Raw genomic sequence first — 26690 nt, 5'->3', positions numbered from 1 at the left:
ATGCTGCAACTAAAAGATACAGGCTCACTGAATGGATAGAAAAACAAGACCCATACATATGCTGTCTACAAGAGACCCACTTCAGACCTAGGGACACATACAGACTGAAAGTGAGGGGATGGAAAAAGATATTCCATGCAAATGGAAATCAAAAGAAAGCTGGAGTAGCTATACTCATATCAGATAAAATAGACTTTAAAATAAAGAATGTTACAAGAGACAAGGAAGGACACTACATAATGATCAAGGGATCAATCCAAGAAGAAGATATAACAATTATAAATATATATGCACCCAATATATGCACCCAACATAGGAGCATCTCAATACATAAGGCAACTGCTAACAGCTATAAAACAGGAAAACGACAGTAACACAGTAATAGTGGGAGACTTTAACACCTCACTTACACAAATGGACAGATCGTCCAAAATGAAAATAAATAAACAGAAGCTTTAAATGACACAATAGACCAGATAGATTTAATTGATATTTATAGGACATTCCATGCAAAAACAGCAGATTACACTTTCTTCTCAAGTGTGCATGGAACATTCTCCACGATAGATCACATCTTGGGTTACAAGTCAAGCCTCAGTAAATTTAGGAATATTGAAATCATATCAAGCATCTTTTCTGACCACAACGCTAATGAGGTTAGAAATGAGTTATAGGGAAAAAATCATAAAAACCACAACGCTAATGAGGTTAGAAATGAGTTACAGGGAAAAAATCATAAAAACCACAAACACATGGAGGCTAAACAATACGTTACTAAATAACCAAGAGATAACTGAAGAAATAAATGAGGAAATCAAAAAATACCTAGAGACAAATGACAATGAAAACACGATGATCCAAAACCTATGGGATGCAGCAAAAGCAGTTCTAAGAGGAAGTTTATAGCTATACAAGCCTACCTCAAGAAACAAGAAAAATCTCAAGTAAACAATCTAACCTTACACCTAAAGGAACTAGAGAAAGAAGAACAAACAAAACCCAAATTTAGCAGAAGGAAAGAAATCATAAAGATCAGAGCAGAAATAAATGAAATAGAAACAAAGAAAACAATAGCAAAGATCAATAAAAGTAAAAGCTGTTTTTTTGAGAAGATAAACAAAATTGATAAACCATTAGCCAGACTCATCAAGAAAAAGAGGGAGAGGACTCAAATCAATAAAATTAGAAATGAAAAAGGAGAAGTTACAACAGACACCGCAGAAATACAAAGCATCCTAAGAGACTACTACAAGCAACTCTATGCCAATAAAATGGACAACCTGGAGGAAATGGACAAATTCTTAGAAAGGTATAACCTTCCAAGACTGAACCAGGAAGAAACAGAAAACATGAACAGACCAATCACAAGTAATGAAATTGAAACTGTGATTAAAATTTTTCCAACAAACAAAAGTCCAGGACTGGATGGCTTCACAGGTGAATTCTATGAAACATCTAGAGAAGAGCTAACACCCATCCTTCTCAAACTCTTCCAAAAGATTGCAGAGGAACGAACACTCCCAAACTCATTCTATGAGGCCACCATCACCCTGATACCAAAACCAGACGAAGATACTACAAGAAAAGAAAATTAGAGACCAATATCACTGATGAATATAGATGCAAAATTCCTCAACAAAATACTAGCAAACAGAATCCAACAACACATTAAAAGGATCATACACCATGATCAAGTGGGATTTATCCCTGGGATGCAAGGATTCTTCAATATATGCAAATCAGTCAATGTGATACACCATATTAACAAATGGAAGAATAAAAACCATATGATCATCTCAAGAGATGCAGAAAAAGCTTTTGACAAAATTAAACACCCATTTATGATAAAAACTCTCCAGAAAGCGGGCATAGAGGGAACCTACCTTAACATAATAAGGGCCATATATGACCAACCCACAGCAAACATCATTCTCAAAGGTGAAAAACTGAAATGAATGGTGAAAAAATGAAAGCATTTCCTCTAAGATCAGGAACAAAGCAAGGATGTCCACTCTCACAACTATTATTCAACATAGTTTTCGAAGTCCTAGCCACGGCAATCAGAGAAGAAAAAGAAATAAAAGGAATACAAATTGCAAAAGAAGAAATAAAACTGTCACTGTTTGCAGATGACATGATACTATACATAGAGAATCCTAAAAATGCCACCAGAAAACTACTAGAGCTAACCAATGAATTTGGTAAAGTAGCAGGATACAAAATTAATGCACAGTAATCTCTTGCATTCCTATACACTAATGATGAAAAATCTGAAAGAGAAATTATTTACCACTGCAACAAAACTATTTACTATTTACCACTGCACCAAAAAGAATAAAACACCTAGGAATAAACCTACCTAGGGAGACAAAAGACCTGTATGCAGAAAACTATAAGACACTGATGAAAGAAATTAAAGATGATACCAACAGATGGAGAGATATACCATGTTCTTGGATTGGAAGAATCAATATTTTGAAAATGACTATACTACCCAAAGCAATCTACAGATTCAATGAAATCCCTTTCAAATTACCAACAGCATGTTTTACGGAACTAGAACAAATCATCTTAAAATTTGCATGGAGACAAAAAAGACCCCGAATAGCCAAAGCAGTCTTGAGGGAGAAAAATGGAGCTGGAGGAATCAGACTCCCTGATTTCAGACTATACTACAAAGCTACAGTAGTCAAGACAATATGGTACTGGCACAAAAACAGAAACATAGATCAATGGAACAAGATAGAAGCCCAGAAATAAACCCACACACCTATGGTCAACTAATCTATGGCAAAGGAGTCAAAGATATACAATGCAGAAAAGACAGCCTCTTCAATAAGTGGTGCTGGGAAAACTGGACAGATACATGTAAAAGAATGAAATTAGAACACTCCCTAACACCATACACAAAAATAAACTCAAAATGGATTTGAGACCTAAATGTAAGACCAGACACTATAAAACTCTTAGAGGAAAACATAGGAAGAACACTCTTTGACATAAATCACAGCAAGATCTTTTTTGATCCACCTCCTAGAGTAATGGAAATAAAAACAAAAATAAACAAATGGGACCTAATGAAACTTAAAAGCTTTTGCACAGCAAAGGAAACCATAAACAAGACAAAAAGACAACACTCAGAATGGGAGAAAATATTTGCAAACGAATCAATGGACAAAGGATTAATCTCCAAAATATATAAACAGCTCATGCAGCTCAATATTAAAGAAACAAACAACCCAATCCAAAAATGGGCAGAAGACCTAAATAGGCATTTCTCCAAAGAAGACATACAGATGGCCAAGAAGCACATGAAAAGCTGCTCAGCATCACTAATTATTAGAGAAATGCAAATCAAAACTACAGTGAGGTATCACCTCACACCAGTTAGAATGGGCATCATCAGAAAATCTACAAACAACAAATGCTGGAGAAGGTGTGGATAAAAAGGAACCCTCTTGCACTGTTGGTGGGAATGTAAATTGATACAGCCACTATGGAGAACAGTATGGAGGTTCCTCTAAAAAACTAAAAATAGCATTACATATGATCCAGCAATCCCACTAATGGGCATATACCCAGAGAAAACCATAATTCAAAAAGACACATGCACACCAATGTTCATTGTAGCACTATTTACAATAGCTAGGTCATTGAAGCAACCTAAATGTCCATCAACAGACGAATGGATAAAGAATAAGTGGTACATATATACAATGGAATATTATTCAGCCATAAAAAGGAACAAAACTAAGTCATTTTTTGAGACGTGGACAGATCTAGAGACTGTCATACAGAGTGAAGTAAGTCAGAAAGAGAAAAACAAATATCGTATATTAACGCATGTATGTGGAACCTAGAAAAGTGGTACAGATGAGCCAATTTGCAGGGCAGAAGTTGAGACACAGATGTAGAGAACAGATGTGTGGACAGCAAGGGGGGAAAACCGTGGTGGGGTGGGGATGGTGGTGTGCTGAATTGGGCGATTGGGATTGACATGTTTACACTGATGTGTATAAAATTGATGACTAATAAGAACCTGCAGTATAAAAAAAACAAATAAATGAAACAACTAATAGTAAACTTTCTTTGGGTTATTTGTATGGAAATATGTTAATATAAGTGTTTCAGATATTACATGAAATTTCTAAAAATCTTATATGTTCTGGTATAATGTTATAAGTCATAATTCTAGTTGTTACTTTAAAATGTATATCTCAGAAATAACTAAATTTCCTTGTCAATTGCATTATTATGAATTTTCATCAAATCTTTAACCATGGTCATTTTTAAGTCTTTTGTCATTTACAGACAATTCTGGGTGTACTCTAATGCTTTTGCAAATATGTTCCTATAAAAGGGTTTTATCTTCAAGGAATTCAGGGAAGACTCTGACAAGTACAGGTTTTTGGTAACTGACTATACTGCTGAACTGAATGAATAAGCATTTTCAGAACTCTAATGGAAAACTGATGAACTCATAAAAGTGCTAACAAAAGATCAAGATGAAAAAAAATTACGTGGGACTGAGTGAACTGATGAGGATGATTATAATTATTGTGACTTTCTGTTTGAATTTAAAAAATTGACATTTTCACATTGTATAAATTTACCCTGTAGCATGTCTTCTTTTATAAACCTGTATGATTTTGTTTACTCAGAAATATTTCATGCTAATTTTTAAGTTTATTCCAAAATTAACTTTATTTTTAGTCTTCCTGAAATTTCCTTGGAAGTTCATTTTTATATATCTCAACTGGGATTTCTTCCTCAATCTTTATTAGCATCTTTATCACAAGGATAAAGATTAGTGCTTTTTTTGCAAGTTGGAAAATATTTTCCAACTATACAACATTTTCCAGTTAAACTGGTCAAATACTATCCTTCAGAGATGAAAGTAGGATCAGGCTGGTTTAACTCCATGGCAGTGAAATTAATGAGACTGTGTGTTGAATCAATGTTCCATCTATTAACCTGATCAAATCATGTTTCAACTAATTTGATAATTGATATGCTGTTTTAGGAAGACTCTAAAAAGGGTAGAAGAATAAGCAAACTATACTCTGATATTGTGGCAAAACTTGCTGCTTTTGTCTGTTATATATGGTCTGAGGAGGCAAGTCTTGATTGATTATCAAGAAGCAATTCATGAGGACACAGGTACCTCATGGTGATAGAGAAAAGGTGAATATAAAGATCTCCCTGCTTTTATGTATACTGTTTTCCTCTTAATAAAATGTACTTCCCTCTTTCCATCTGCTAAACTCTTACGTGCCCTGAGATGCTAAACTGGTAATCGGTTCAGAAATATGCATGTGGTCTCCACTCTTCGATCTCTAATTCCCTTGACGTTTCCACAATCACTACTTTGAATTAGGGAGCTAAACCTAAGTCAACTCAGAGACCACTGGCAATGTCTAACTCCATAGTTCTCTTATTTTTACCCTTTTTCTTGCAACCTAGAGAGTTTCCTGTTATTTTTAAAACTATTCCGGAGTTGGTAAAAACTAGACCAGGCAGTCTTCCAAAACACTGCATTTTATATCTCAGCATGAATTTAATGCCTGTTTTTCCCCTGGTTCTGATGTGACAACTACCTTTTGGATCAGTGGGTGCTTTATAGCTAGCTGTCAGTATGGGAAAGGGCCTCAGGAGAAAAGAAAGTACAGTGCCGTTTCCAAAATACTTCTCTTCTCATTCTATTTGGGGGTTAGTACATGTTGATCTGATAAGCATTTATTGACACATATTTCGAAGAGCTGAGTTAATTAGTAAGACACTTCTCAAAACTTAGGGCTAAGTAGGATTTTGGATGATAATCTTTCACCTTCTCTAAGACCACATTTAACCTCTACAAGGCAGAGAATTATTATATTTTCTACTTCTAATTTTATAGCCTCTGTTTATGATCCAGCATAGATATTTTTCATGCATTGAAACTATATGACCATCTCAAATTTGGTTGGGGTAAGAAAGGGTAGAAAAAAAGAACTATTGATTTATCTTTTTTGGTGATCAAACACTAGTCCAACTTGATTCTTTTTTGTTACAAATCTTTTATGATCCCAGTGTATCTTCTGCACTACTCACTTTGCCTTGTTTTTAGAGAAAAACAGTGTCAAGAGTAATAGTTAGTCATGAAACTCAAAATTTTCTGAACACTTATGGTCTAGCTACTGTGCTAGTTGCTGAGGATTCATTGGTGAGAAAGATCCAGTCTGTATGTACGTAAAACTTAAAGTCTAAAAAACGTCTTTAGAACGTCAATTCTGATGCAAAAAAAAAAAAACAACAACGGTATGCCAAATGTAAAAAGCATTTTGGATTATCTACAGTTTGGGAATATCTTTTTTTTTTAGTTTTGGAATATCTTAATCAGTCCACTCATCTCTAAAGCACGGATAATGAAGGGTTCTTATTTACTGAAATGCAAACAAACACACAAGCCATGATATATTAGTCAGAGTTCTCCAGAGAAACGGAACCAATAGGATATATAGATATGTGTAAGAGGAGATTTATTATGGGAATCAGCTTATGCAGTTTATGGAGGCCAAGAAGTCCCATAAAATGCAATCTGCAAGCTGGAGAAGCAGGAAAGCCTGTGGTATAATTCAGTCCTAGTCCAAAGGCCCAAGAACCGGGGGAGCCGAAGATGTGGTTCCCAGTCCGAGGCTGTGAAGTCCTGAGAACCATGGGGCTGCTGGTATACGTTACTGAGTATGAAGGTTTGAGAACCGGGAGCTCCAAAGTCAGACAGCGGGAGAAGATGGCTGTCCCAAGTCAAGAAGAGAGAGAAAATTCCTTTGCCTGTCTATCTATGCAGGCCCTCAACAGTTTGGATGATGCCTGCCCACATCAGTGAGGGTGGATCTTCTTTATTCAGTCTACTGATTCAAATTCTAATCTCTTCCAGAAACACCCTTACAGACACGCCCAGAAATAACGTTTTTCCAGCTATCTGGGCATACTTTGGCGCAGTCAAAATGACACATAAAATTAACCATCACCCATGATGACTAAAACATATTAAATGGCAATGTAATTCTACATCAGATGTAATCGATAAAGTCATAAAACAGTCTTGGTAATTAAGAATCATCAGTTCTTTGATGCCAAATACTTCTTAAGCAAAACAGGGCTGTGGGACAGTGCTTGAAGGCATTGACTCTGGAGTCAGGCTGCTTGGGATTGGATTCCGGCTTCACCACTATAATGATTGTGTAAAACATTGTGTGACTTCATCTTTCTCAGTTGTTTCAGTTTCCTCATATCTAAAGTGAGGATAATGGTAGCATCTATTTCATGACTTGCTGCAAGGATTAACTAAGGTAACAGAAGTAAAGTGCATAGCAAAGTAAGCATACACACTTTAGCCATGAACCATTATAAATGTTACTATCCATTTGACAGTTATTTACTCAGTAGAAATGTCTAGCCCGGTGGTGAGATGTTGAAGATATATGAGACAAGGCCCCAGTGTCAGTGAGCTTACTGCCAATGACTTACTTCCAGTGAGGATGGTGAGTATACAAAGAGCTATACTTCACAAGTAGATAACAAAGATGTGCAGATTGTGCTGTGGAGAGGAAGGAATAATATCCATGGGGCAGGACAGATAAAGATGAGAACACTAAAATTGTCTGTTTATTTGAAACAAGATAGTTTTTGGTCTTCTTGAAATGGAAGAATTAAATGTTTCATGGAACTCCAACTTGAGTTTTAAATCAGGGTAAATGAAATGGTGCTATAAAACCAAGTTTATTGCTATAGAATAGATGAAGAATGGAAATAAGAAACTCAAAACTTGGCAACACTATCTCATCTAGGGTCAGGAGTTATGGAGAATATTATGAGACCACGTTTACTGAAAAATATGTTTTCCAAATAGGAAAAGAATTGTACACCTGAAAATCATAGGCAAAGAATGATTCCAAAAACAGCACTAATAGTAGTGGTTTCCCTTCGAATACCAGTTTTATCTCAAGTAGCTGACAGGTCTAAACACATGCATGCAATAGGAATGGAAAAATCACTGATTTTTTTAGACTGAGTTCTTCAGCAGGCAATGAACAGTGTTTAATGCCATATGGAGGTAATTTAATGTGAATTTTGAAATACTTGAACAAGCATCATCACAAAATATGCTAAATGGAGTTACTGATTTTGTTTCTTTCTAGTGTGATAATTTAGTTTTGCAATGGTACTGTCACCAAATGAGATTACTCACAATAATGATGCATCTTTTTGCTAAGGACATTATCATAAATCATTCAAATACAGCCCAAGAGAAAAGGTTTCTAGTTAAACTTTCTAAATGTTATAAAATGGTTATAAAGCATGAGCTGTTGGAAGTAGACATTATTTTTATTTCATTTTGGGAGCATATGGCAAAATGATTATTCATTGACGCTGAAGTGATTTAGCAAATACACACACACATGCACAGACACTTGAGTATCTTAAGAGATATTGAAACTAATGATATTTATCCTACAATACCAATTTCATGTGGTTCCAATTACACGTATATGATGTTAGGTAACTCACTTAAAAATTGGGCCTCAGTATCCTTATCTATGAAACAAAAATAATAATATCCATTTCATAGGATTTTTATGTAGTAACATCTTAAAAATGCTCTGTTGCTCTTCTTCCTCTACTTGTCTTTCCCTTTCCTATTATTAATTAGTCATAATATTACCAGTTCAAATAGATATAATGTATACCCTCAGAAATACTTCATAAGCTTGCCTCAACATTATAGACCTAAAGCTACACTCAAAGAAAATTTTGCTGTGCTAAAGCTTAAGGTTCCAGTTTATTCTGTTTTCATAGACAATACTGTTTATCCTAAACATCTACAAACCAATCACTATAATATAGTCTCAAGTTGACAATATACTCTCTTAGCTGAGAGCTTAGCACATCAACTTTAATTTCTTTATCTTTTAATAATTACCAATTTGAAACTATTGTGCATAAAATGTGGTCTAAAATATTCAGCTGGTAGCTGATTGTAATCACACAATGCATAGTACCTATTTTCTTCACAACAGTATTGTAGAAATTTTTAAAAATTGTGAAACTCATTTCACATTCTAAATACTATTGAAATGTTACATAATGGAAAAGTGTTGGAAATATTCTTCTCAAAATTTATATTCCAAAATACTTCAGTTTTCAAGTTTGAAACTTTTTTTGGCACTGTTTTTCAGTTGAATATTAATTACTAATGGTAGATACAATGCTTAATTTACCCCCACATAGTGACTGCCAGAAGGATGAGGAGAAAATGAGTTTGGCCTAAAAGAAGAAAAGGATTAAAGTTTTAAATATTCCTTAGAAAAACAATATTTTAAAAATCTTTTAAGAAGATGGCAGAGTAGAAGGACATGAGCTCACCTCCTATTATGGAAACACCAGAATCACAACTAACCGCTGAATAACCATCAACAAAAAACACTGGAACCTACCAAAAAGATACCCTACAACCAAAGACAAAGAAGAAGCCACTGTGAGATGGTAAGAGGGGCTCAACTGTGTTAAAATCAAATCCCATACATGCCAGGTGGGCGACCCACAAACTGGAAATAATTATACCACAGAAGTTCTCACTCAGGAGTGAAAGTTCTGAGCCCCAAGTCAGGCTCCCCAGCCTGGGGGTCTGGCAATGGGAAGAGGAGACACCAGAGAATCTGGCTTTGAAGGCCAGCAGGGTTTAATCGAGGAATTCCCCAGGACTGGGGGAAACGGAACCTCCAGTCTTAGAGGGCACATACAGGGTCTTGTGTGCACCAGGACACAGGGAAAAAAGCAGTGACCTCATAAGAGACTGGGCAAGACCTACCTGCTAGTACTGGAGGGTCTGCTGCAGAGGCGGGGTGTGGCTGTGGCTCAATGCAGGGACAAAGACACTGGCAGCAGCAGTTCTGGTGAGTACTCACTGGTGTGAGCCCTTTTGGAGGCTGCATTTTCTCACTAAGAGTGGCCCCACCCAACAGCCTGTAGGTTCCAGTGCTGGGACACTACAGGCCAGACAACCAAAAGGGCAGGAACACAGCCCCTCCCATCAGCAGACAGGCAGCTTAAAGTCTTTCTGGGCACACAGCTCCCTGATAAACATACCCCCTGACATGGCCCTGCCAACCAGAGGGACAAGACCCAGGTCCACCCACCAGTTGGCAGGAACCAGTCCCTCCCACCAGGAAGCCTGTACAAGCCTCTTACAGCCTCATCCACCAGGGAGCAGACAGCAGAAGCAAGAAGAACAATGACCCTGCAGCCTACAGAATGGAAACCATATTTACAGAAAGTTAGAAAAAATGAGACGGCCAGAGGAATACGTCCTAGATGAAGGAACAAGATAAAAGCCCAGAAGAACAACTAAGTGAAGTGGAGATAGGCAATTTACTTGACAAAGAATTCAGAGTAATGATAGTAAAGATGATCCAAGATCTCAGAAAAAGAATGGAGGCACAGATCGAGAAGATATGAGAAATGTTTAACAAAGACCTAGAAGAACTAAAGAACAAACAAGCAGACATGAACAATACAGTAACTGAAATGAAAAATACACTAGAAGGAATCAATGGCAGAATAACTGAGGCAGAAGAATGGATAAGTGACCTGGAAGACAGAATGGTGGAATTCACAGCTGAGGAACAGAATAAAGAATAAAGAATGAAAAGAAATGAGGACAGTCTAATAGATCTCTGAGATAACATTAAACTCACCAACATTAGCATTATAGGGGTCCCAAAAGGAGAAGAGAGAGACAAAGGACCTGAGAAAATATTTGAAGAGAATATATGAAAACTTCCCTAACATAGGAAAGGAAAGAGTCACCCAAGTCCAGGAATCACAGAGAGTCCCAGGCAGGATAAACCCAAGGAGGAACATGGCAAGACACATAGTAATCAAACTGACAAAAATGAAAGACAAAGAAAAAATATTAAAGACAACAAGGGAAAAGCAACAAATAACATACAAGGGAATTCCCATAGGTTATCAGCTGATTTCTCAACAGAAACTCTGCAGGCCAGAAGGGAGTGGCATGATATATCTAAAGTGATGAAAGCGGGCTTCCCTGGTGGCGCAGTGGTTGAGAGTCCGCCTGCCGATGTAGGGGATACGGGTTCGTGCCCTGGTCCGGGAAGATCCCACATGCCGCCGAGTGGCTGGGCCTGTGAGCCATGGCCGCTGAGCCTGCGCGTCCGGAGCCCGTGCTCCGCAACGGGAGAGGCCACGGCAGTGAGAGGCCTGCGTACCGCAAAAAAAATAATTAATTATATAAAATATAAGCACTCTTAGGGTTTTAAAAAAAAAAATAAAGTGATGAAAGGGAAAAACCTACAACCAAGAATACTCTACCCAGCAAGGATCTCATTCAGATATGATGGAGAAATCAAAAGCTTTACAGACTAGCAAAAGCTAAGAGAATTCAGTACCACCAGACCAGCTTTGCAACAAATGCTAAAGGAACTTCTCTAGGCAGAAAAGAAAAGGCCACAACTAGAAATAAGAAAATTATGAATGGAAAAGCTCACCAGTAAAGGCAAAATTACAGTACAGGTAGGAAATCATCTGCACACAAATATGATATCAAAACCAGCAATTGTGCAGACATAGAAAATGGACTTGAGGACACAGGGAGGGGGGAAGGGTAAGCTGGGACAAAGTGAGAGAGTGGCATGAACATATATGCACTACCAAATGTAAAACAGAAAGCTAGTGGGAAGCAGCCACATAGCACAGGGAGATCAGCTCCATGCTTTGTGACCACCTAGAGGGGTGGGATAGGGAGGGTGGGAGGGAGATGCAAGAGGGAGGAGATATGGGGATACATGTATATGTATAGCTGATTCACTTTGTTATAAAGCAGAAACTAACACACCACTGTAAAACAATTATACTCCAATAAAGATGTTAAAAAACAAACAAACAAAAAACCCCAGCAATTGTGAGAACAGTAGAGCACAAATGCAGGATACTGGAAATGAATTTGAAATGAAAAGACCAGCAACCTAAAATGATCTTGTGTATATATAGACTGCTATATCAAACCTCTTGGTAACCACAAACCGAAAATCTACAATAGATACACATAAGAAAGAAAAAGGAATCCAAACACTGCACTGAAGTTAGTCATCAAATCACAAGAGAAGAGAACAAAAGAGGAAGGGAAAAAAAAACACCTACAAAAACAAATCCAAAGCAATTAACAAAATGGCAATAAGAACACACATGTCAGTAATTACCTTAAACATAAACAGATTAAATGCTCCAACCAAAAGACACAGACTGGATGAATGGATGCAAAAATAAGACCTATATATACACTGTTTACAAGACACCCACTTCAGATCTAGGGACACATACAGACTGAAAGTGAGGGAATGGAAAAATGTATTCTATGCAAATGGAAATCAAAAGAAAGCTGGAGTAGCAATACTCATATCAGACAAAATAAACATTAAAATAAATACTGTTACAAGAGACAAAGAAGGACACTACATAATGATCAAGGGAATCAATCCAAGTAGAAGATATAACAATTGTAAATATATATGCACCCAACATAAGAGCACCTCACTATATAAGGCAAACACTAAAAGCCATAAAAGGAGAAATTGACAGTAACACAATAATAGTGGGGGAGTTTAACGCCCCAATTTCATCAATGGACAGATCATCCAGACAGAAAATTAATAAGGAAACACAGGGTTTAAATGACACATTAGACAAGGAATTAATTGATATTTATAGAGCATTCTATCCAAAAGCAGCAGAATACACATTCTTCTCACTGTTTAGCCTCCATGTGCACATGGAACATTCTCCAGGATAGATCACATCTTGGGTCACAAATGAAGTCTTGGTAAATTTAAGAAAATTGAAGTCATATCAAGCATCTTTTCTGACTACAACACTATAACATTAGAAATCAATTACAAGAAAAAACTGTAAAAAACACAAACACATGGAGGCTAAACAATATGTTACTGAATAACCAATAGATCACTGAAGAAATCAAAGAGGAAATAAAAAAAAATACCTAGAGACAAATGACAATGAAAACACAATGATCCAAAACCTATGGGACATGGAAAAAGCAGTTCTAAGTGGGAAGTTTACAGCAATACAATCTTACCTCAGGAAATAAGAAAAATCTCAAATAAAAAACCTAACCTTATATCTAAAGCAACTAGAGAAAGAAGAACAAACAAAATCTAAAGTTAGTAAAAGGAAAGAAATCACAAGGATCAGAGCAGAAATAAATGAAATAGAGATGAAGAAAACAATAGCAAAGATCAATGAAACTAAAAGCTGGTTCTTTGCAAAGATAAAATTAATAAACCATTTGCCAGACTCATCAAGAAAAAGAGGGAGAGGACTCAAATCAATAAAATTAGAAATAAAAAAGGTGGAGTTACTACTGACACCACAGAAATACAAAGGATCATAAGAGACTACGACAAGCAGCTCTATGCCAATAAAATGGACAACTTAGAAGAAATGGACAAATTTTTAGAAAGGTACAATCTCCCAAGACTGAACTAGGAAGAAACAGAAAATATGAACAGACCAATCACAAGTACTAAAATTGAAACTCTGATTTAAAAAACTCCCAACAAACAAAACTCCAGGACCAGATGGCTTCACAGGTGCATTCTATTAAACATTTAGAGAAGAGTTAGCACCTATCTTTCCGAAACTATTCCAAAAACTTGTAGAGAAAGGAACACTCCCAAACTCATTCTATGAGGCCACCATCACCCTGATACCAAAACCAGACAAAGATACCACATAAAAAGAAAAACAGACCAACATCACTGATGTACATAGATGCAAAAATTCTCAACAAAATACTACCAATCTGAATCCAACAATACACTGAAAGGATCATACACCATGATCAACTGGGATTTATCCCAGGAATGCAAGGATTTTTCAATATCCACAAATCAATCAGTGTGATACACCAGTGGTCCCCAACATTTTTGGCACCAGGGACCGATTTCGTGGAAGACAATTTTTTTACAGACCAGTAGCAGGTGGGGGGGATGGTTCAGGCGGTAATGTGAGTGATGGGGAGCTGCAGATGAAGCTTTGCTCTCTCGCTGCTCACCTCCTGCTGTGCAGCCCAGTTCTTAACAGGCCGCAGACCGGTACCGGTCCATGGCCTGGGAGTTGGGGACCCCTGTGATACACCACATTAATAACTGAAGAATAAAAACCATGTGATCATCTCAATAGATGCAGAAAAAGCTTTTGACAAAATTCAACACCCATTTATGATAAAAACTCCCCAGAAAGTGGGCATGGCAGGAACATACCTCAACATAAGGCCATATAGGACAAACCTACAGCAAACATATACTCAACAGTGAAAAGCTGAAAGCATTTCCTAAGATCAGGAACAAGACAAGGATATCCACTCTTGCCACATTTATTCAACATAGTTTTGGAAGTCCTAGCCACAGCAATCAGAGAAGAAAAAGAAATAAAAGGAATCCAAACTGGAAAAGAAGTTAAACTGTCACTGTTTGCAAATACTATACATAGAAATCCAGAAGATGCTACCAGAAAACTACTAGAGCTCATCAATGAGTTCAGTAAAGTTGCAGGATACAAAATAAATACACAGAAATTTGCTGCATTTCTATACACTAACAGTGAAAAATCAGAAAGAGAAATTAAAGAAACAATCCCATTTACCATCACATCAGAAAGAATAAAATACCTAGGAATAAACCTATGTAGTGGGGCAAAAGAACTGTACTCTGAAAACTACAAGATGCTGATGAAAGAAATTGAGGATGATACAAACAGATGGAAAGATATACCATGTTCTTGCATTGGAAGGATCCATATTGTCAAAATGACTATACTATCCAAGGCAATCTACAGATTCAATGAAATCCCTATCAACTTACCAATGCCATTTTTCACAGAACTGGAACAAAAAATCTTAAAATTTGTATGAGACATAGAGGACCCTGAATAGCCAAAGCAGTCTTGAGAAAGAAAAACAGAGCTGGAGGAATCAGGCTCCCTGACTTCAGCCTACACTAGAAAGCTACAGTCATCCAAACAGTATGGTACTCACAGAAAAACAGAAATATAGATCAATGAAACAGGATAGAAAGCCGAAAAATAAATCCACACACCTCTGATCAATTAATCTACAACAAAGGATGCAAGGCTATACAACAGATGAGAAAAGACAGTCTCTTCAATAAATGATGCTGGGAAAACTGGACTGCTACATGTAAAAAAATGAAATTAAAACATTCTTTAACACTATACAAAAAATAAACTCAAAATGGATTAAAGTGCTAAATGTAAGACCAGATATTACAAAACTCTTAGAGCAAAATATAGGCAGAATACTTTTTGACATAAATCACAGCAATATCGCTTTTTAATCTGTCTCCTAGAGTAATGAAAACAAAAATAAACAAATGAGACCTAATTAAACTCAAATGCTTTTGCACAGCAAAGGAAACCATAAACAAAACGAAAAGACAACCCACAGAATGGGAGAAAATATTTGCAAACTATGTGACCAACAGGGATTAATCTCCAAAGTTTACAAACAGCTCACATGGCTCAATATTAAAAACAAACCACCCAACTGAAAAATGGGCAGAAGACCTAAATAGACATTTCTCCAAAGAAGACATACAGATGGCCAAGAGGCACATGAAAAGCTGCTCAACAGCACTAATTATTAGAGAAATGCAAATCAAAACTACAATGAGGTATCACCTCACACCGGTTAGAATGGGCATCATCAGAAAATCTACAAACAACAAATGCTGGAGAGGGTGTGGAGAAAAGGGAACCCTCTTGCACTGTTGGTGGGAATGTAAATTGATACAGCCACTGTGGAGAACAATATGGAGGTTCCTTAAGAAACTAAAAATGGAGCTACCATATGATCTAGCAATCCCACTCCTGGGCATATATCTGAAGAAAAACATAATTTGAAAATATACATGCACCCCAATGCTCAATTCAGCACTATTTACAATAGCCAAGACATGGAAGCAACCTAAATATCATATGATATTACATATATGCAGAATCTAAAAAAAAAATGATACAAATGAACTTATTTACAAAACAGACTCATAGACTTAGAGAACAAACTTATGGTTAGTGCGGTAAGGGTTAGGGGGAGGGATAGATTGGGAGTTTGGGTTTGACATGTACACACTGCTATATTTAAAATAGATAACAAGGACCTACTGTATAGCACAGGGAAATCTGCCAAATACTCTGTAATAACCTAAATAGGAAAAGAATTTGAAAAAGAATATATACATGTATATGTATAACTGAATCACTTTGCTGTATGCCTGAATCTAATACAACATTGTTAAGGAACTATAGTCCAATATAAAATAAAAATTTAAAAAATCTTTTAATCCGATACATGCTATATTTCATGTCTTTTTATTGAAATAAAAAGAATGGAGTTGATTTCAATACTACTCTCAAAAACATTTTAAATATCCAATGGTTGCATTTTTATGAATGAAACCTATAAATTGATTAACTGAAACCAAGTAATTGATCACACTACAAAATACTGGAACAGAGGAATTTGGTTTTCTGTGGTGTCTTGACTATTTAGTTTAACGGTCAGGATGGGCTTAAATGAGAGAGCTTGGGGTCCTTCGATAGGATAAAAACCCCTTGAAGGTGATCAAAGGTGATTACTTATTACCTGTAAGGGAAAGAGAAACACCAGTGTGTGTTTCTTCTAGCTGCTTATTATTTCCGTGCCTGTTCTCCCATGTATAATATGGTAATCATAATAGTATCTACCTACCTCATATTGGTACTGTAAAGAATATATAAGTAAAAAGTACTTAAAAGTCTTCCAGACACAAAAGGTTAAGCAGTAGTCAGAAAAGAGTTGCCAGGCAAAAAAAAAAGTGCTGTCTCTGTATGACTTCACATGGTTTTTAGAATAAGCTTCTTCTCACCTCCTTCACTTTACCTGTCTTCCCTTCTCTTCTGTCTCTTCTTTCTTCTCCTCTTGTGCTCTGGCCCTCCTGTAGCTATGACCATTTTATTTTTCTCTCTCACTCTCTTACTTTCTGACTCTGAATTTCATACTTTCTCTCTGAATTCCCATCCACCTGTTCTCCTCTTTCAATCTCTTTCAGTTCGTGTCTCTTCCTTTTGGATATTCAAAGACTTTTAAAAATAAAAATTCTTCTTGACCATCAGTGAATCTGATGGTCACTAGAGGGGTAGACCTTGAAGTATGAATGTTGACAGAAGAGGGTCCTCCAGAGAGATGCCCTCAGTGTTGTAAGGGGGGGGCCTCTTCTGTGTGGGTAAAGGGGTCACAGTGAAGCCACCAGGGCTGCCCCAAGAGGAAAAGCATTGAGATCATAGGTTCCTATGACACAGGGTGCCTGTGCATTCAGTAAATACCTTTATCCTGACTATATGGGGTGCTGGTTATAGGTCCAGTACCAGCTATGTTCATCACTGATCTACTCATCATGCTATGGCAAGGAGCCAACATACAAATGAGTTTGTATCTTTCTCGATTGAGCATCGCAAAGCTGAACTGAAAGCTTTAGGCAGGTTGGGATCCAATTGTTTTATTGTGTCCCACTTTTCTCCTTAAAATACATCACGGTTTCTTTTTTTTAACCAAATAAGTTTGAATCTTACATACCATTGGCTAAAATTTGTTAAAAATATACTCTGTGCATCAGGCTCTATAACAAGCACTTTAAAGATACCATCATATGTGATCTTTCCACAGTTCTAAGAGGTATTATTTTTATTTTACACATAAAGAAACTGACACTCAGAGGATTTATGTAATTTGCCCAAATTTATACAGGAAAAAAGTGTCACAGTACGGATTTAAACCCAAGCAGTCTGCTTCCAGAGCTCAGATTCTTAATCATTATAGATGGATAGAGGGAACAAAGTTTGTGTGGCTGCAGTTACTTGCTTCCCTGCAAGAGGTACAGAGTTGGATCTTCAATAGGATTTCTATTTAGTTAGAAAATGTAGAGATATTGAGTAGATCTATGCTGTGAACTTTGAAAGGCACAAACATTTGTGCATGTATCTTCCTTATTTGTACAAAACATTAATTCAACTAGATTCTTTCTTTTAATCTTTGTTTTCTTATCTAAATTGACCTCAGCATATGTACTTAGTTTTTGTCAGAATGTGTATACAAATAACACTTAAAAAGCAATCGATTGATGAGAGCTCCCATTATATTCTGAGCTGTATTAATTTTTAATGTACCAAATGCAGGCAAGTTCCTGGACAATGCTGAATCATCTCACATCCTGTGGTTCATCGTCAAGGATGTCATGATCTTACCAGACAGTAAACCAATTCTCTGGAGAATGACCACCTTGGAGGGCCAATGTAAGCCATGACTAATGAGGTCATTATAGAAAAGGCAAGCGTTATTTTAGGATAGGAAAGCCCTTTTCTCTTCCGTGTTTGTTTTGGGCTTTGATTTTAAGTGTTCTGTTTATTTTCAAGCACAGAGTAGCACAATTTTATTCATGTGTTATCTGAACATTGAATAGATTGTAAGATCAAAAAGACCTCTGGTCATGTAAGAAATATCCTTGGAGGGAAACAGAAAATGGGAATCACTCCCAACATTTCTAAATTATAGACAAGGGTCAAGTACCTATACACTTTTTACTGTCAGGTTTGTATGTTTCATTTCCTCGCTAACCCTCCTGAGGAAATCAGTGGCACTGACAATGGAAAATTCTGTTTTATCAGTTTTACATACGTGAAAGCAATCTATTTGAATAGAAGAGATATTGGGAAACGGGGCTCTATTTCAGAATAGACTTGGATTTACAGACGTTTTATCGCCCTTCAGAGGCTGTGAGTCCTTTAATTCTTTGGTAAAACTGGAGTCACCATAGAGATACAACACAAAAAAATTGACTGAGAAAATTAACAGTAGCTCACATTTTTGAAAACTATACATTAAAATTCCTTTTTATACCTGACTTCGAATGTGTATTTCACCTCACTGTAAAATGTTATAAAATTTTGTAATAAGTAGTCAATAATTAATAAGGCAGAAACCTGTAAAAATGTGAATTACAATGAAGTGTTATATAAAAATATAATGCTAAAAATTAGATACGAATTTGTAAACCAAAAGTGAGGTGGATTGGAGATCAAAAAAGTAGAAATTTTAACAATTCACTATACCACAAGAAAATTATATTATTTGGGGGTACATCATGACTACCAATTTGTCCCAATATTTTTCTCTCTCTCTCTCTCCTCATTCCTTCCCTCCGCCACACTCCCTCTCTCTCTCTCTCATTCCATTTCTCTCAATGAGAACATTTATATTTATAGATAATGAATGTTTGAAAGTACTCATTATGAGAAAAGGAAGAGAGAGCCAGATTTTAAAGGGGTGGCTTTCTTTTTCCTAGGCTTAATTCTTCATTATTCAATTAGCTGTGCTTGCAAAATTGAATGAGAAAACAGTTTTACCTGAAACTAATTAATTGCACGTCCTTTAATTTGAATGTTCAAATCATCTAATTCAACAATTATCATACGCATGTAAAAAGGGAGCTTTAGAAAAGATGTCTTTGAAAACCTACTTCACAGTCTTTTCTGTTCATTTCTGATCCTTGCACAAAGAGAAAATACTATTAATTGAGCCATTTTTGTGACACAAAATAGCTTCCTTTATGACAGAAAGACTAACATTGTGTTTGTAAAAGCTACAAGGCTTTTAGAAAATTAGTCATTATATAAAGAAGAGTCATTAGTTGTATTTCATTTATGACATAAGTAAAATAGTCTATGGTTGATATTAAATGTAATCTTACTGGATCCTTGTGAGTCTAGAATTAATATTTAAAATATTTGTATTTCTGTTTACTCCTTCTTGTTATATACCAAGTATATTATCTGATTTGAAATAATACATAAAATTTCAGGGGCACATTGTAATATTTATAACCCTTCAAACCATTCGACTGGATGTGTTTTTATCTTGAATGTGTGAAATGTCTTCCTCCTTACCTAATAGTAATTGGTATCTCTTAGCATTGAAACAACAAATTTAACAGCCAATAGATGGCACTGGAAGTATTCAGAACATACTCTTTATCTTTTCCATTCCATTGAATATGATTATTTCTGAAAGTAAATGACAGTTTTTAAATTTAAAGTAAAAACATAGGCATATTCAGAATGTCCATGGTGAAGAAACTCAAATATTTAGTTGTTGTATTCCTGTTGAAAATTTTAGCACCCTAACAATATGAAACAATGCCTCTTTCTCTACCATGCTGTAACTTATCAGTGTGTCATTCAGAGATATTTTACCACCACCCGCTAGGATTTCTGGGGAAGTCTGTATGCTCATTCGGTATGTGTGATCTCTGCAGAGATTTCATTTTTGGTACTGTGTTACTGCTTATTTTGACCCTGGTAGGGTGAGGCTTACTGAGAAATGTAATTAAGTCTTTTCATTACTGGTCCTCACCTGGATCTTTCTAAAGCCAACTTCACAAGTAACCTTTTCATTCTCTGTAGTAAACAAGCCCACAAAATATTCAATGAATCACGCATTGTAAAAGAGAAAGTGCGTGACAGCACTTCAGCACAGACTGCAGTGAACAGAGTAATCCATTTATAGGATGGGACTAATTTCCCTCTAAAATTGGCTAACAACGGACTTGATTATGTAAATTTGGTACAAAAAGATCCCATGTGGAGTTCAACAAAAATGCCACATACATAGGAAGCCAAACTAGCACTATATCTGTTTTGTTAAGTGAGATCCAGTGTCTATGCCCTAATCTTTGCCTTTTTTTTTTTTTTCAGTTACATCGAGTGTCTCACAAAGCCAGGTGATATTTTCAGGGAAGTGTTATCAGCATGATGCAGCACCAAACATTACAGCTATTCCATCTTCATATTATATCCCACCACTTTTTCAAAGCTCTGTCTTAGGGACTTCCTGGTGGCTCAGTGGTTGAGAATCCGCCTGCCAATGCAGGGGACACGGGTTCGATCCCTGGTCCGGGAAGATCCCACATGCCGTGGAACAACTAAGCCCATGTGCCAAAACTACTGAGCCTGCGCTCTAGAGCCTGTGAGCCACAACTGCTGAGCCTGCGGACCACAACTACTGAAGCCTGCGTGCCTAGAGCCCCTGCTCCGCAACAAGAAAAGCCACCGCAATGAGAAGCCCGTGCACCACAACGAAGAGTAGCCCCCACTTGCCGCAACTAGAGAAAGCCCACGCACAGCCACAAAGACCCAACACAGCCAAAAATAAATAAATAAATAGATAGATAAATTTATTAAAAAATAAATTAAAAAAATATATATGGCATTAATTTCCAAAATGTTTTTTAAAAAAAAGCTGTCTTAAAACTATTGAAGAGGGCTTCCCTGGTGGCACAGTGGTTGAGAGTCCGCCTGCCGATGCAGGGGACATGGGTTCGTGCCCCGGTCCGGGAAGATCCCACATGCTGCAGGGCGGCTGGGCCCGTGAGCCATGGCCACTGAGCCTGCGCGTCCGGAGCCTGTGCTCCGCAATGGGAGAGGCCACAACAGTACCACAAAAAAAAAAAAAAAAAAAAAAAAAAACTATTGAAGAAGCTCTTGCTTTCATCTAAAACAAACATAAATCATTGCTTTATGAAAATTCAGCACCTAGTGAAACTTACACATAGCTAGAGAAAGACCACCTTTCAATCCATTTGCTTATGCATAATAAAACATTTGTTGTTAACGTGCTGATATTCTGTTAATACTAATACTGTTTCTTTTATGTGAGACATCACCATGAAATAAATGGATACATATATTTATATTGATGTGCATATTTCATGATCATTATGTATTTCATGTATGTACATATGAAGTAAGGCAATGTGTCTGGAGGGCCTAATACAGTACCTGGTTATTTTTAGAGTACCTACTAAGATAGGTTGCAGGACAGACAATCAGCTGAAATAATGTGTTGCCTATTCAAATACTAAATATATATTTTTAGCAATAATGTTTGTACACCTCCCTTCACTTTACTAAAACCATTCATCTTTAATATCAGGCTTTAAGAAATTCTCTAGATATTATTTCTCATAGGAATATTTAGTGCCTTAGAAATCCTTGCATAAATGTGATCATATTCCCCTAACTTCTTATAACCACACTAGCTTTATGTATTATACAACGAGTAGGAGAATTTTTTAATTCTTCCCAAGAAGATTAGATACATTTTCATGAGTTCTGTGACACGTGCAGCTGAACTAAGGCAATTCTTTAATGTGCCTAAGGATGTTTGAAGTTCATATATAAAGTGGGGGACACATAAAGGAAGTGTCCACAAGTGACACTCAGAGACTTCTGGAATTCTATAAGGGGAAATTCGTATAGAATACTGCACTGTGGCCTGCAGATACTTTAATCTTTAATAATACAACAGTGTGACTTTGAAGCTTGGGCGTCTAGAATGACAACATTCATCTTGATGTCTGCATTTTAGTCTCAATGATATTTCCTTCCTTCTAAAATCATTAGGTTCTCCTTTTAAACAAAGAAACAGACAGATCACAACTACTCTCGTTTTTCAAATTAGGTAAAAATTTTAGAGCAAAGAGTGTGGAACTGTATTAAAGTTTAAGAGTGAATATTCAGCTGTTATGCTGCAAGGTTGTAAGATGTTTGTTGCATATGAATGAATGAATGAATAGGTGCACTATATTATCCACACAACTTTGTGCCAAATTTGGTAACAGGAAGTGACTCAAACTAAGAGGATATAGGAAATTTGACTGGGAATGTTTAATTCAGTTTACAACAACAAAATAGATGTCAAAATAAAGCTACAAGTTGTCTTCATAGCCCAGGAGAAAACATAAATCAGAGATTCTTCCTGTCTGTGTTTTCATGGACTCAACCTAATGTTTGATGAGCTCTAAGTTTAGTCAGGAAGCCAACAAATTATAGGGGGTGACTTTGGGCAAGTAAGTTACCTAGGCTCTCGAGCCCTCAGCCATCTTATTAGCATAATAATCTTACCACCTCATAGGGATGTTTTGAGAATTATATTTAAAAATGCATGTACTGAAGTGAAATGGTGCAACTACTGTTGATTAACAGTCTGGCAATATCTAGTAAGTTAAACATAGTCAGACATATGACTCAACAATTCTACTCTTAAGAATTTACCCCAAATAATTGAAAACAGGTGTTCAAATAAAAACTTGTATACAAGTGTTCACAGCAGCATTATTCACAATAGTCCAAAGAATGGGAACAAGCCAAATGTCCATCAACCAATGAGTAAGTAAACAAAATGTGGCATATACAGACAAAGGAATATTGTTCAGGCATAAAAAGAACTGGAGTATTAATACCTACTATAACATAGATAAGCCTTGAAAACTTGCTAAGTGAAAGAAACCAGGTCACATATTACATGATCTCATATAGGGGAAATACCCATAAGTAAATCCATAGAGACAGAAAGCAGATTAGCAGTTTGCAGGGGCTGGGAGGAGAGAGGAATAAGGAGTAGCAGCTTATGGGCATGGAGTTTCCATGTGAGGTAATGAAAAGGTTCAGGAACCAGATAATCATGTTGTTTCACAACATTTTGAATGTATTTAGTGCCACTGAGTTGCACATTTTAAGTTCTGTGCATTTTACAATTATAAAAAATAAAAATAGAACAAAAAAAATGTATATGTTAAAAGTTCTGAGCTCTCAACATTGACCAATGGACACAGTTTTGAGCTTGCCATGGTTCTTTGTGATGTGCTGCATGTGTGGAGACTAAGAATCGTTCAAGAGAATATTGATAAAAGACTCTAGCCTGGTGAAACCACAATGATGCTATAGCTCTGAGTCTTAATTTTACATCAACTGATTAGCCAAAGCTGCATTGTGAAGAGTTCGATGTCTAGTCTGGTAGAGTTTTGTAGTTGTTGATAATATTTCTAATAATAATAAGTCTACTGTGACAGAAAAGACATTTTTTCCATTATGGTTGCTCACATGAAAAGTGCTCTTTAAGGATCGTGCACAGGATCCACTGAAGTTAGAATTAAAGATAACAAAGAGCTAATTTAACCCAACTACTTAAATTTTTAGATGAGAAAACCATGACCCAGAATAGTCAAATAACTTACCTAAGATTACTGAATGGGGATATGTGACATTTTGATGCTACCTAGCACTTTTTTTTTTTTTTTTTTGCGGTACATGGGCCTCTCACTGTTGAGAGCACAGGCTCCGGACGCGCAGGCTCAGCGGCCATGGCTCACGGGCCCAGCCACTCCGCGGCATGTGGGATCTTCCCAGACCGGGGCACGAACCCGCGTCCCCTGCATCGGGCAGGCGGACTCTCAACCACTGTGCCACCAGGGAAGCCCCCAACACTCTTTATATATGTATTTTTGTATTAAGTTAATTTCAATAGATTAAGGTAAGATATACCTATCCTGATTAGGAAAATCTCAAGTATATTGTGTTAGATTGTTTATGTGAGTATATGCATGCACAAGTATGCATGTGTTCAGTGCCTGTAATGCGGTGAGGGAGGAAAGGAGGTGTGGAAAGAGGTATGAATAAGACACAATTCCTGCCCTCAAAACACGTTTTTTGCCTTAGAAGCAGTTAAATAAAGAAAACTTATTTTGATTTCTGTATAAGCAGCTTTGATTAATATTTGCTTAAACACTGAAATGGAGAAAGTGTCATCATATGAAAAATTCACTTGCCTTCTGTGCAACTTAGCAGTTCTTTTATCCATACCTAATTGACTTCCTACTAAATTTCCCACCAAACTAATTTCAAATTCCCTCTAATCTTCTCAAACGGTCTGATCAACGCCTGTTTTTCTTTCCTACAAGCAGACAACCCTGCATTGACTTTATTGAGATTAAGGTCATCAGATAAGAGCTCCCTGAACTATCTTTCCCTTGTGCCACAACTGTCTCTGAATTATTACCCATGTGTTTCTATAGTTCTTTTTCCCTAAGAAGCGTCCTTTCTGAACTACGTTTTCTCTGCAAATAACATTCCTGTGCTGTTATTCTACATTTCCTCCTCCCAATCCGTACGTGATTTCTCTGCCTTCCTCTGCCCTGCTCCGAGTTACTGAAGACTAGCCCCTTCAGACTAACTCACTTAGCCACTCACACGCTCTGATTTTTAGTTCGGTTTGGTAAATGGCAAGCAGTGAAAGGAAATTAGAGAGTGGGAGGAAGAAGATACCAGGAGATTTATTCCCCTACACCTGCCTTTTGCTTAGCTCCTATGGGTAACCCTCTTCCTCTGCTTCAGCTCTCACTTGGACTTGGCTAAACCATTCATCCCCCAAACCCCGGACCCCCTCAGGCCAAGAGGTTGTAAAGACTTCCTGCTTTACAAGTCCCTGGGTGCTTCACCCATCCTTCTGTTCCTTTAATCCTGTTCACATCTCTGTAGATGCTCCATCCCTTTCAAGTAAACCCTTTTGAACATGCCATTTGAATCTGGGTGGCACCCTGAATGTGAATGATCCAAGCTTCTTTCATCTTCTCTAGGTCCAAGCTGCAACCCTCTTTCTCTTTTTACCTTGCTCAGTTTTACATTTTTTGCTTTCATTGACTAGTGAATATGTTCAAATATTATCACTATTGGGACCCTCCCCCTCATCCTTCTAGCTCTTTCAACCCTATCTTCAAAGAGTTGTCTGGAAACATTAAACTGTGGTATCTGCTTATACAACTGTTTTAATATAATTACATCTTATTTTTTACTAATAAGAAAGATAAGAAAACATAAATGCTCAGTTTAACAAACTGATGGAGGACAAACACCCTGTAACCCCCAATGAGGTCTAGACATGGAACACAGCAGGTCCCTACAAGTTTCCTACAGAGACCTTCCTGATAATATCCCCCTTCCTACTTCCTCCATTAATAACTATCCTGAATTTTATAGTATTTACTTCCCTTCCTTACTTTAGAGTTTTACTACCTAAATGTATGTCAGAAAGAAAAGGTTAACTTTGTTGATTTTGAATTTTATATAAATGAAATCATACAGTACTTTTCTTAACTGTATTAATTTCTTTCCCTTAACATTATGTTTTTAAGATTCATAAATGTTTTTGTATGCATCTGCAGTTTATTTTCACTGCTGTTTAGCACTTAATCATATGAATATAATTTATTTTACAGATGTTGGACATTTTGGTCGTTTGTAGCTTTGAACTATGAATCTTCTAGTACATGTACCCTAGTGAACACATGCAAGCATTTCTATGGGTGCCCATGAATTAGGCTGTGTCATATTATGTCTGTCTTTCAGATCCACTAAATATGGCCAATTGTTTCCAGAGTGATCTTAACAGTTTACACTTCCACCAGCAAACTGTGAAAATCCCTGTTGATCTATATGCTTGTCAACACTTGCTATTATCACACTATTGAATTTTTGCCATTCTTCTCATCAGTGAGTTATATCTTATTGTGATTTTAGTTTGCGTTTATTTCTATGTTTACTAGTAAGATTGAGCATTTTTTGAAGTGCTTTTTAAGAATTTTGCACATTTTTCCTCATTTTGCCCTTTTCTTATTGCATTTTAAGAATTTTTAATATATTCTGAATATGAGATTTCACTGATTACATTG

At 36.6% G+C, this 26690-nt stretch overlaps 2 long non-coding RNA genes across 3 annotated transcripts in view; one reads left to right on the top strand and one right to left on the bottom strand.

Annotated features, from left to right (window-relative positions):
• Nucleotides 1-21443, top strand: part of LOC132597912 (uncharacterized) — a 451325-nt gene extending 429882 nt beyond the window's left edge. Inside the window, exons 6-7 of the long non-coding RNA XR_011377757.1 lie at nucleotides 18307-18423; nucleotides 20881-21443. This is a non-coding gene — a long non-coding RNA (uncharacterized lncRNA). The remainder of the gene's footprint in view (nucleotides 1-18306; nucleotides 18424-20880) is intronic.
• Nucleotides 1-26690, bottom strand: part of LOC115858527 (uncharacterized) — a 235233-nt gene that overhangs the window by 114811 nt on the left and 93732 nt on the right. The window lies entirely within an intron of this gene.

This window comes from Globicephala melas, chromosome 10, assembly GCF_963455315.2.
Source record: "Globicephala melas chromosome 10, mGloMel1.2, whole genome shotgun sequence".
Taxonomy (NCBI): Eukaryota; Metazoa; Chordata; class Mammalia; order Artiodactyla; family Delphinidae; genus Globicephala; species Globicephala melas.
Note: the sequence above shows the minus strand (reverse complement) of the source record. Positions and strands in the feature narration are given on the sequence as shown.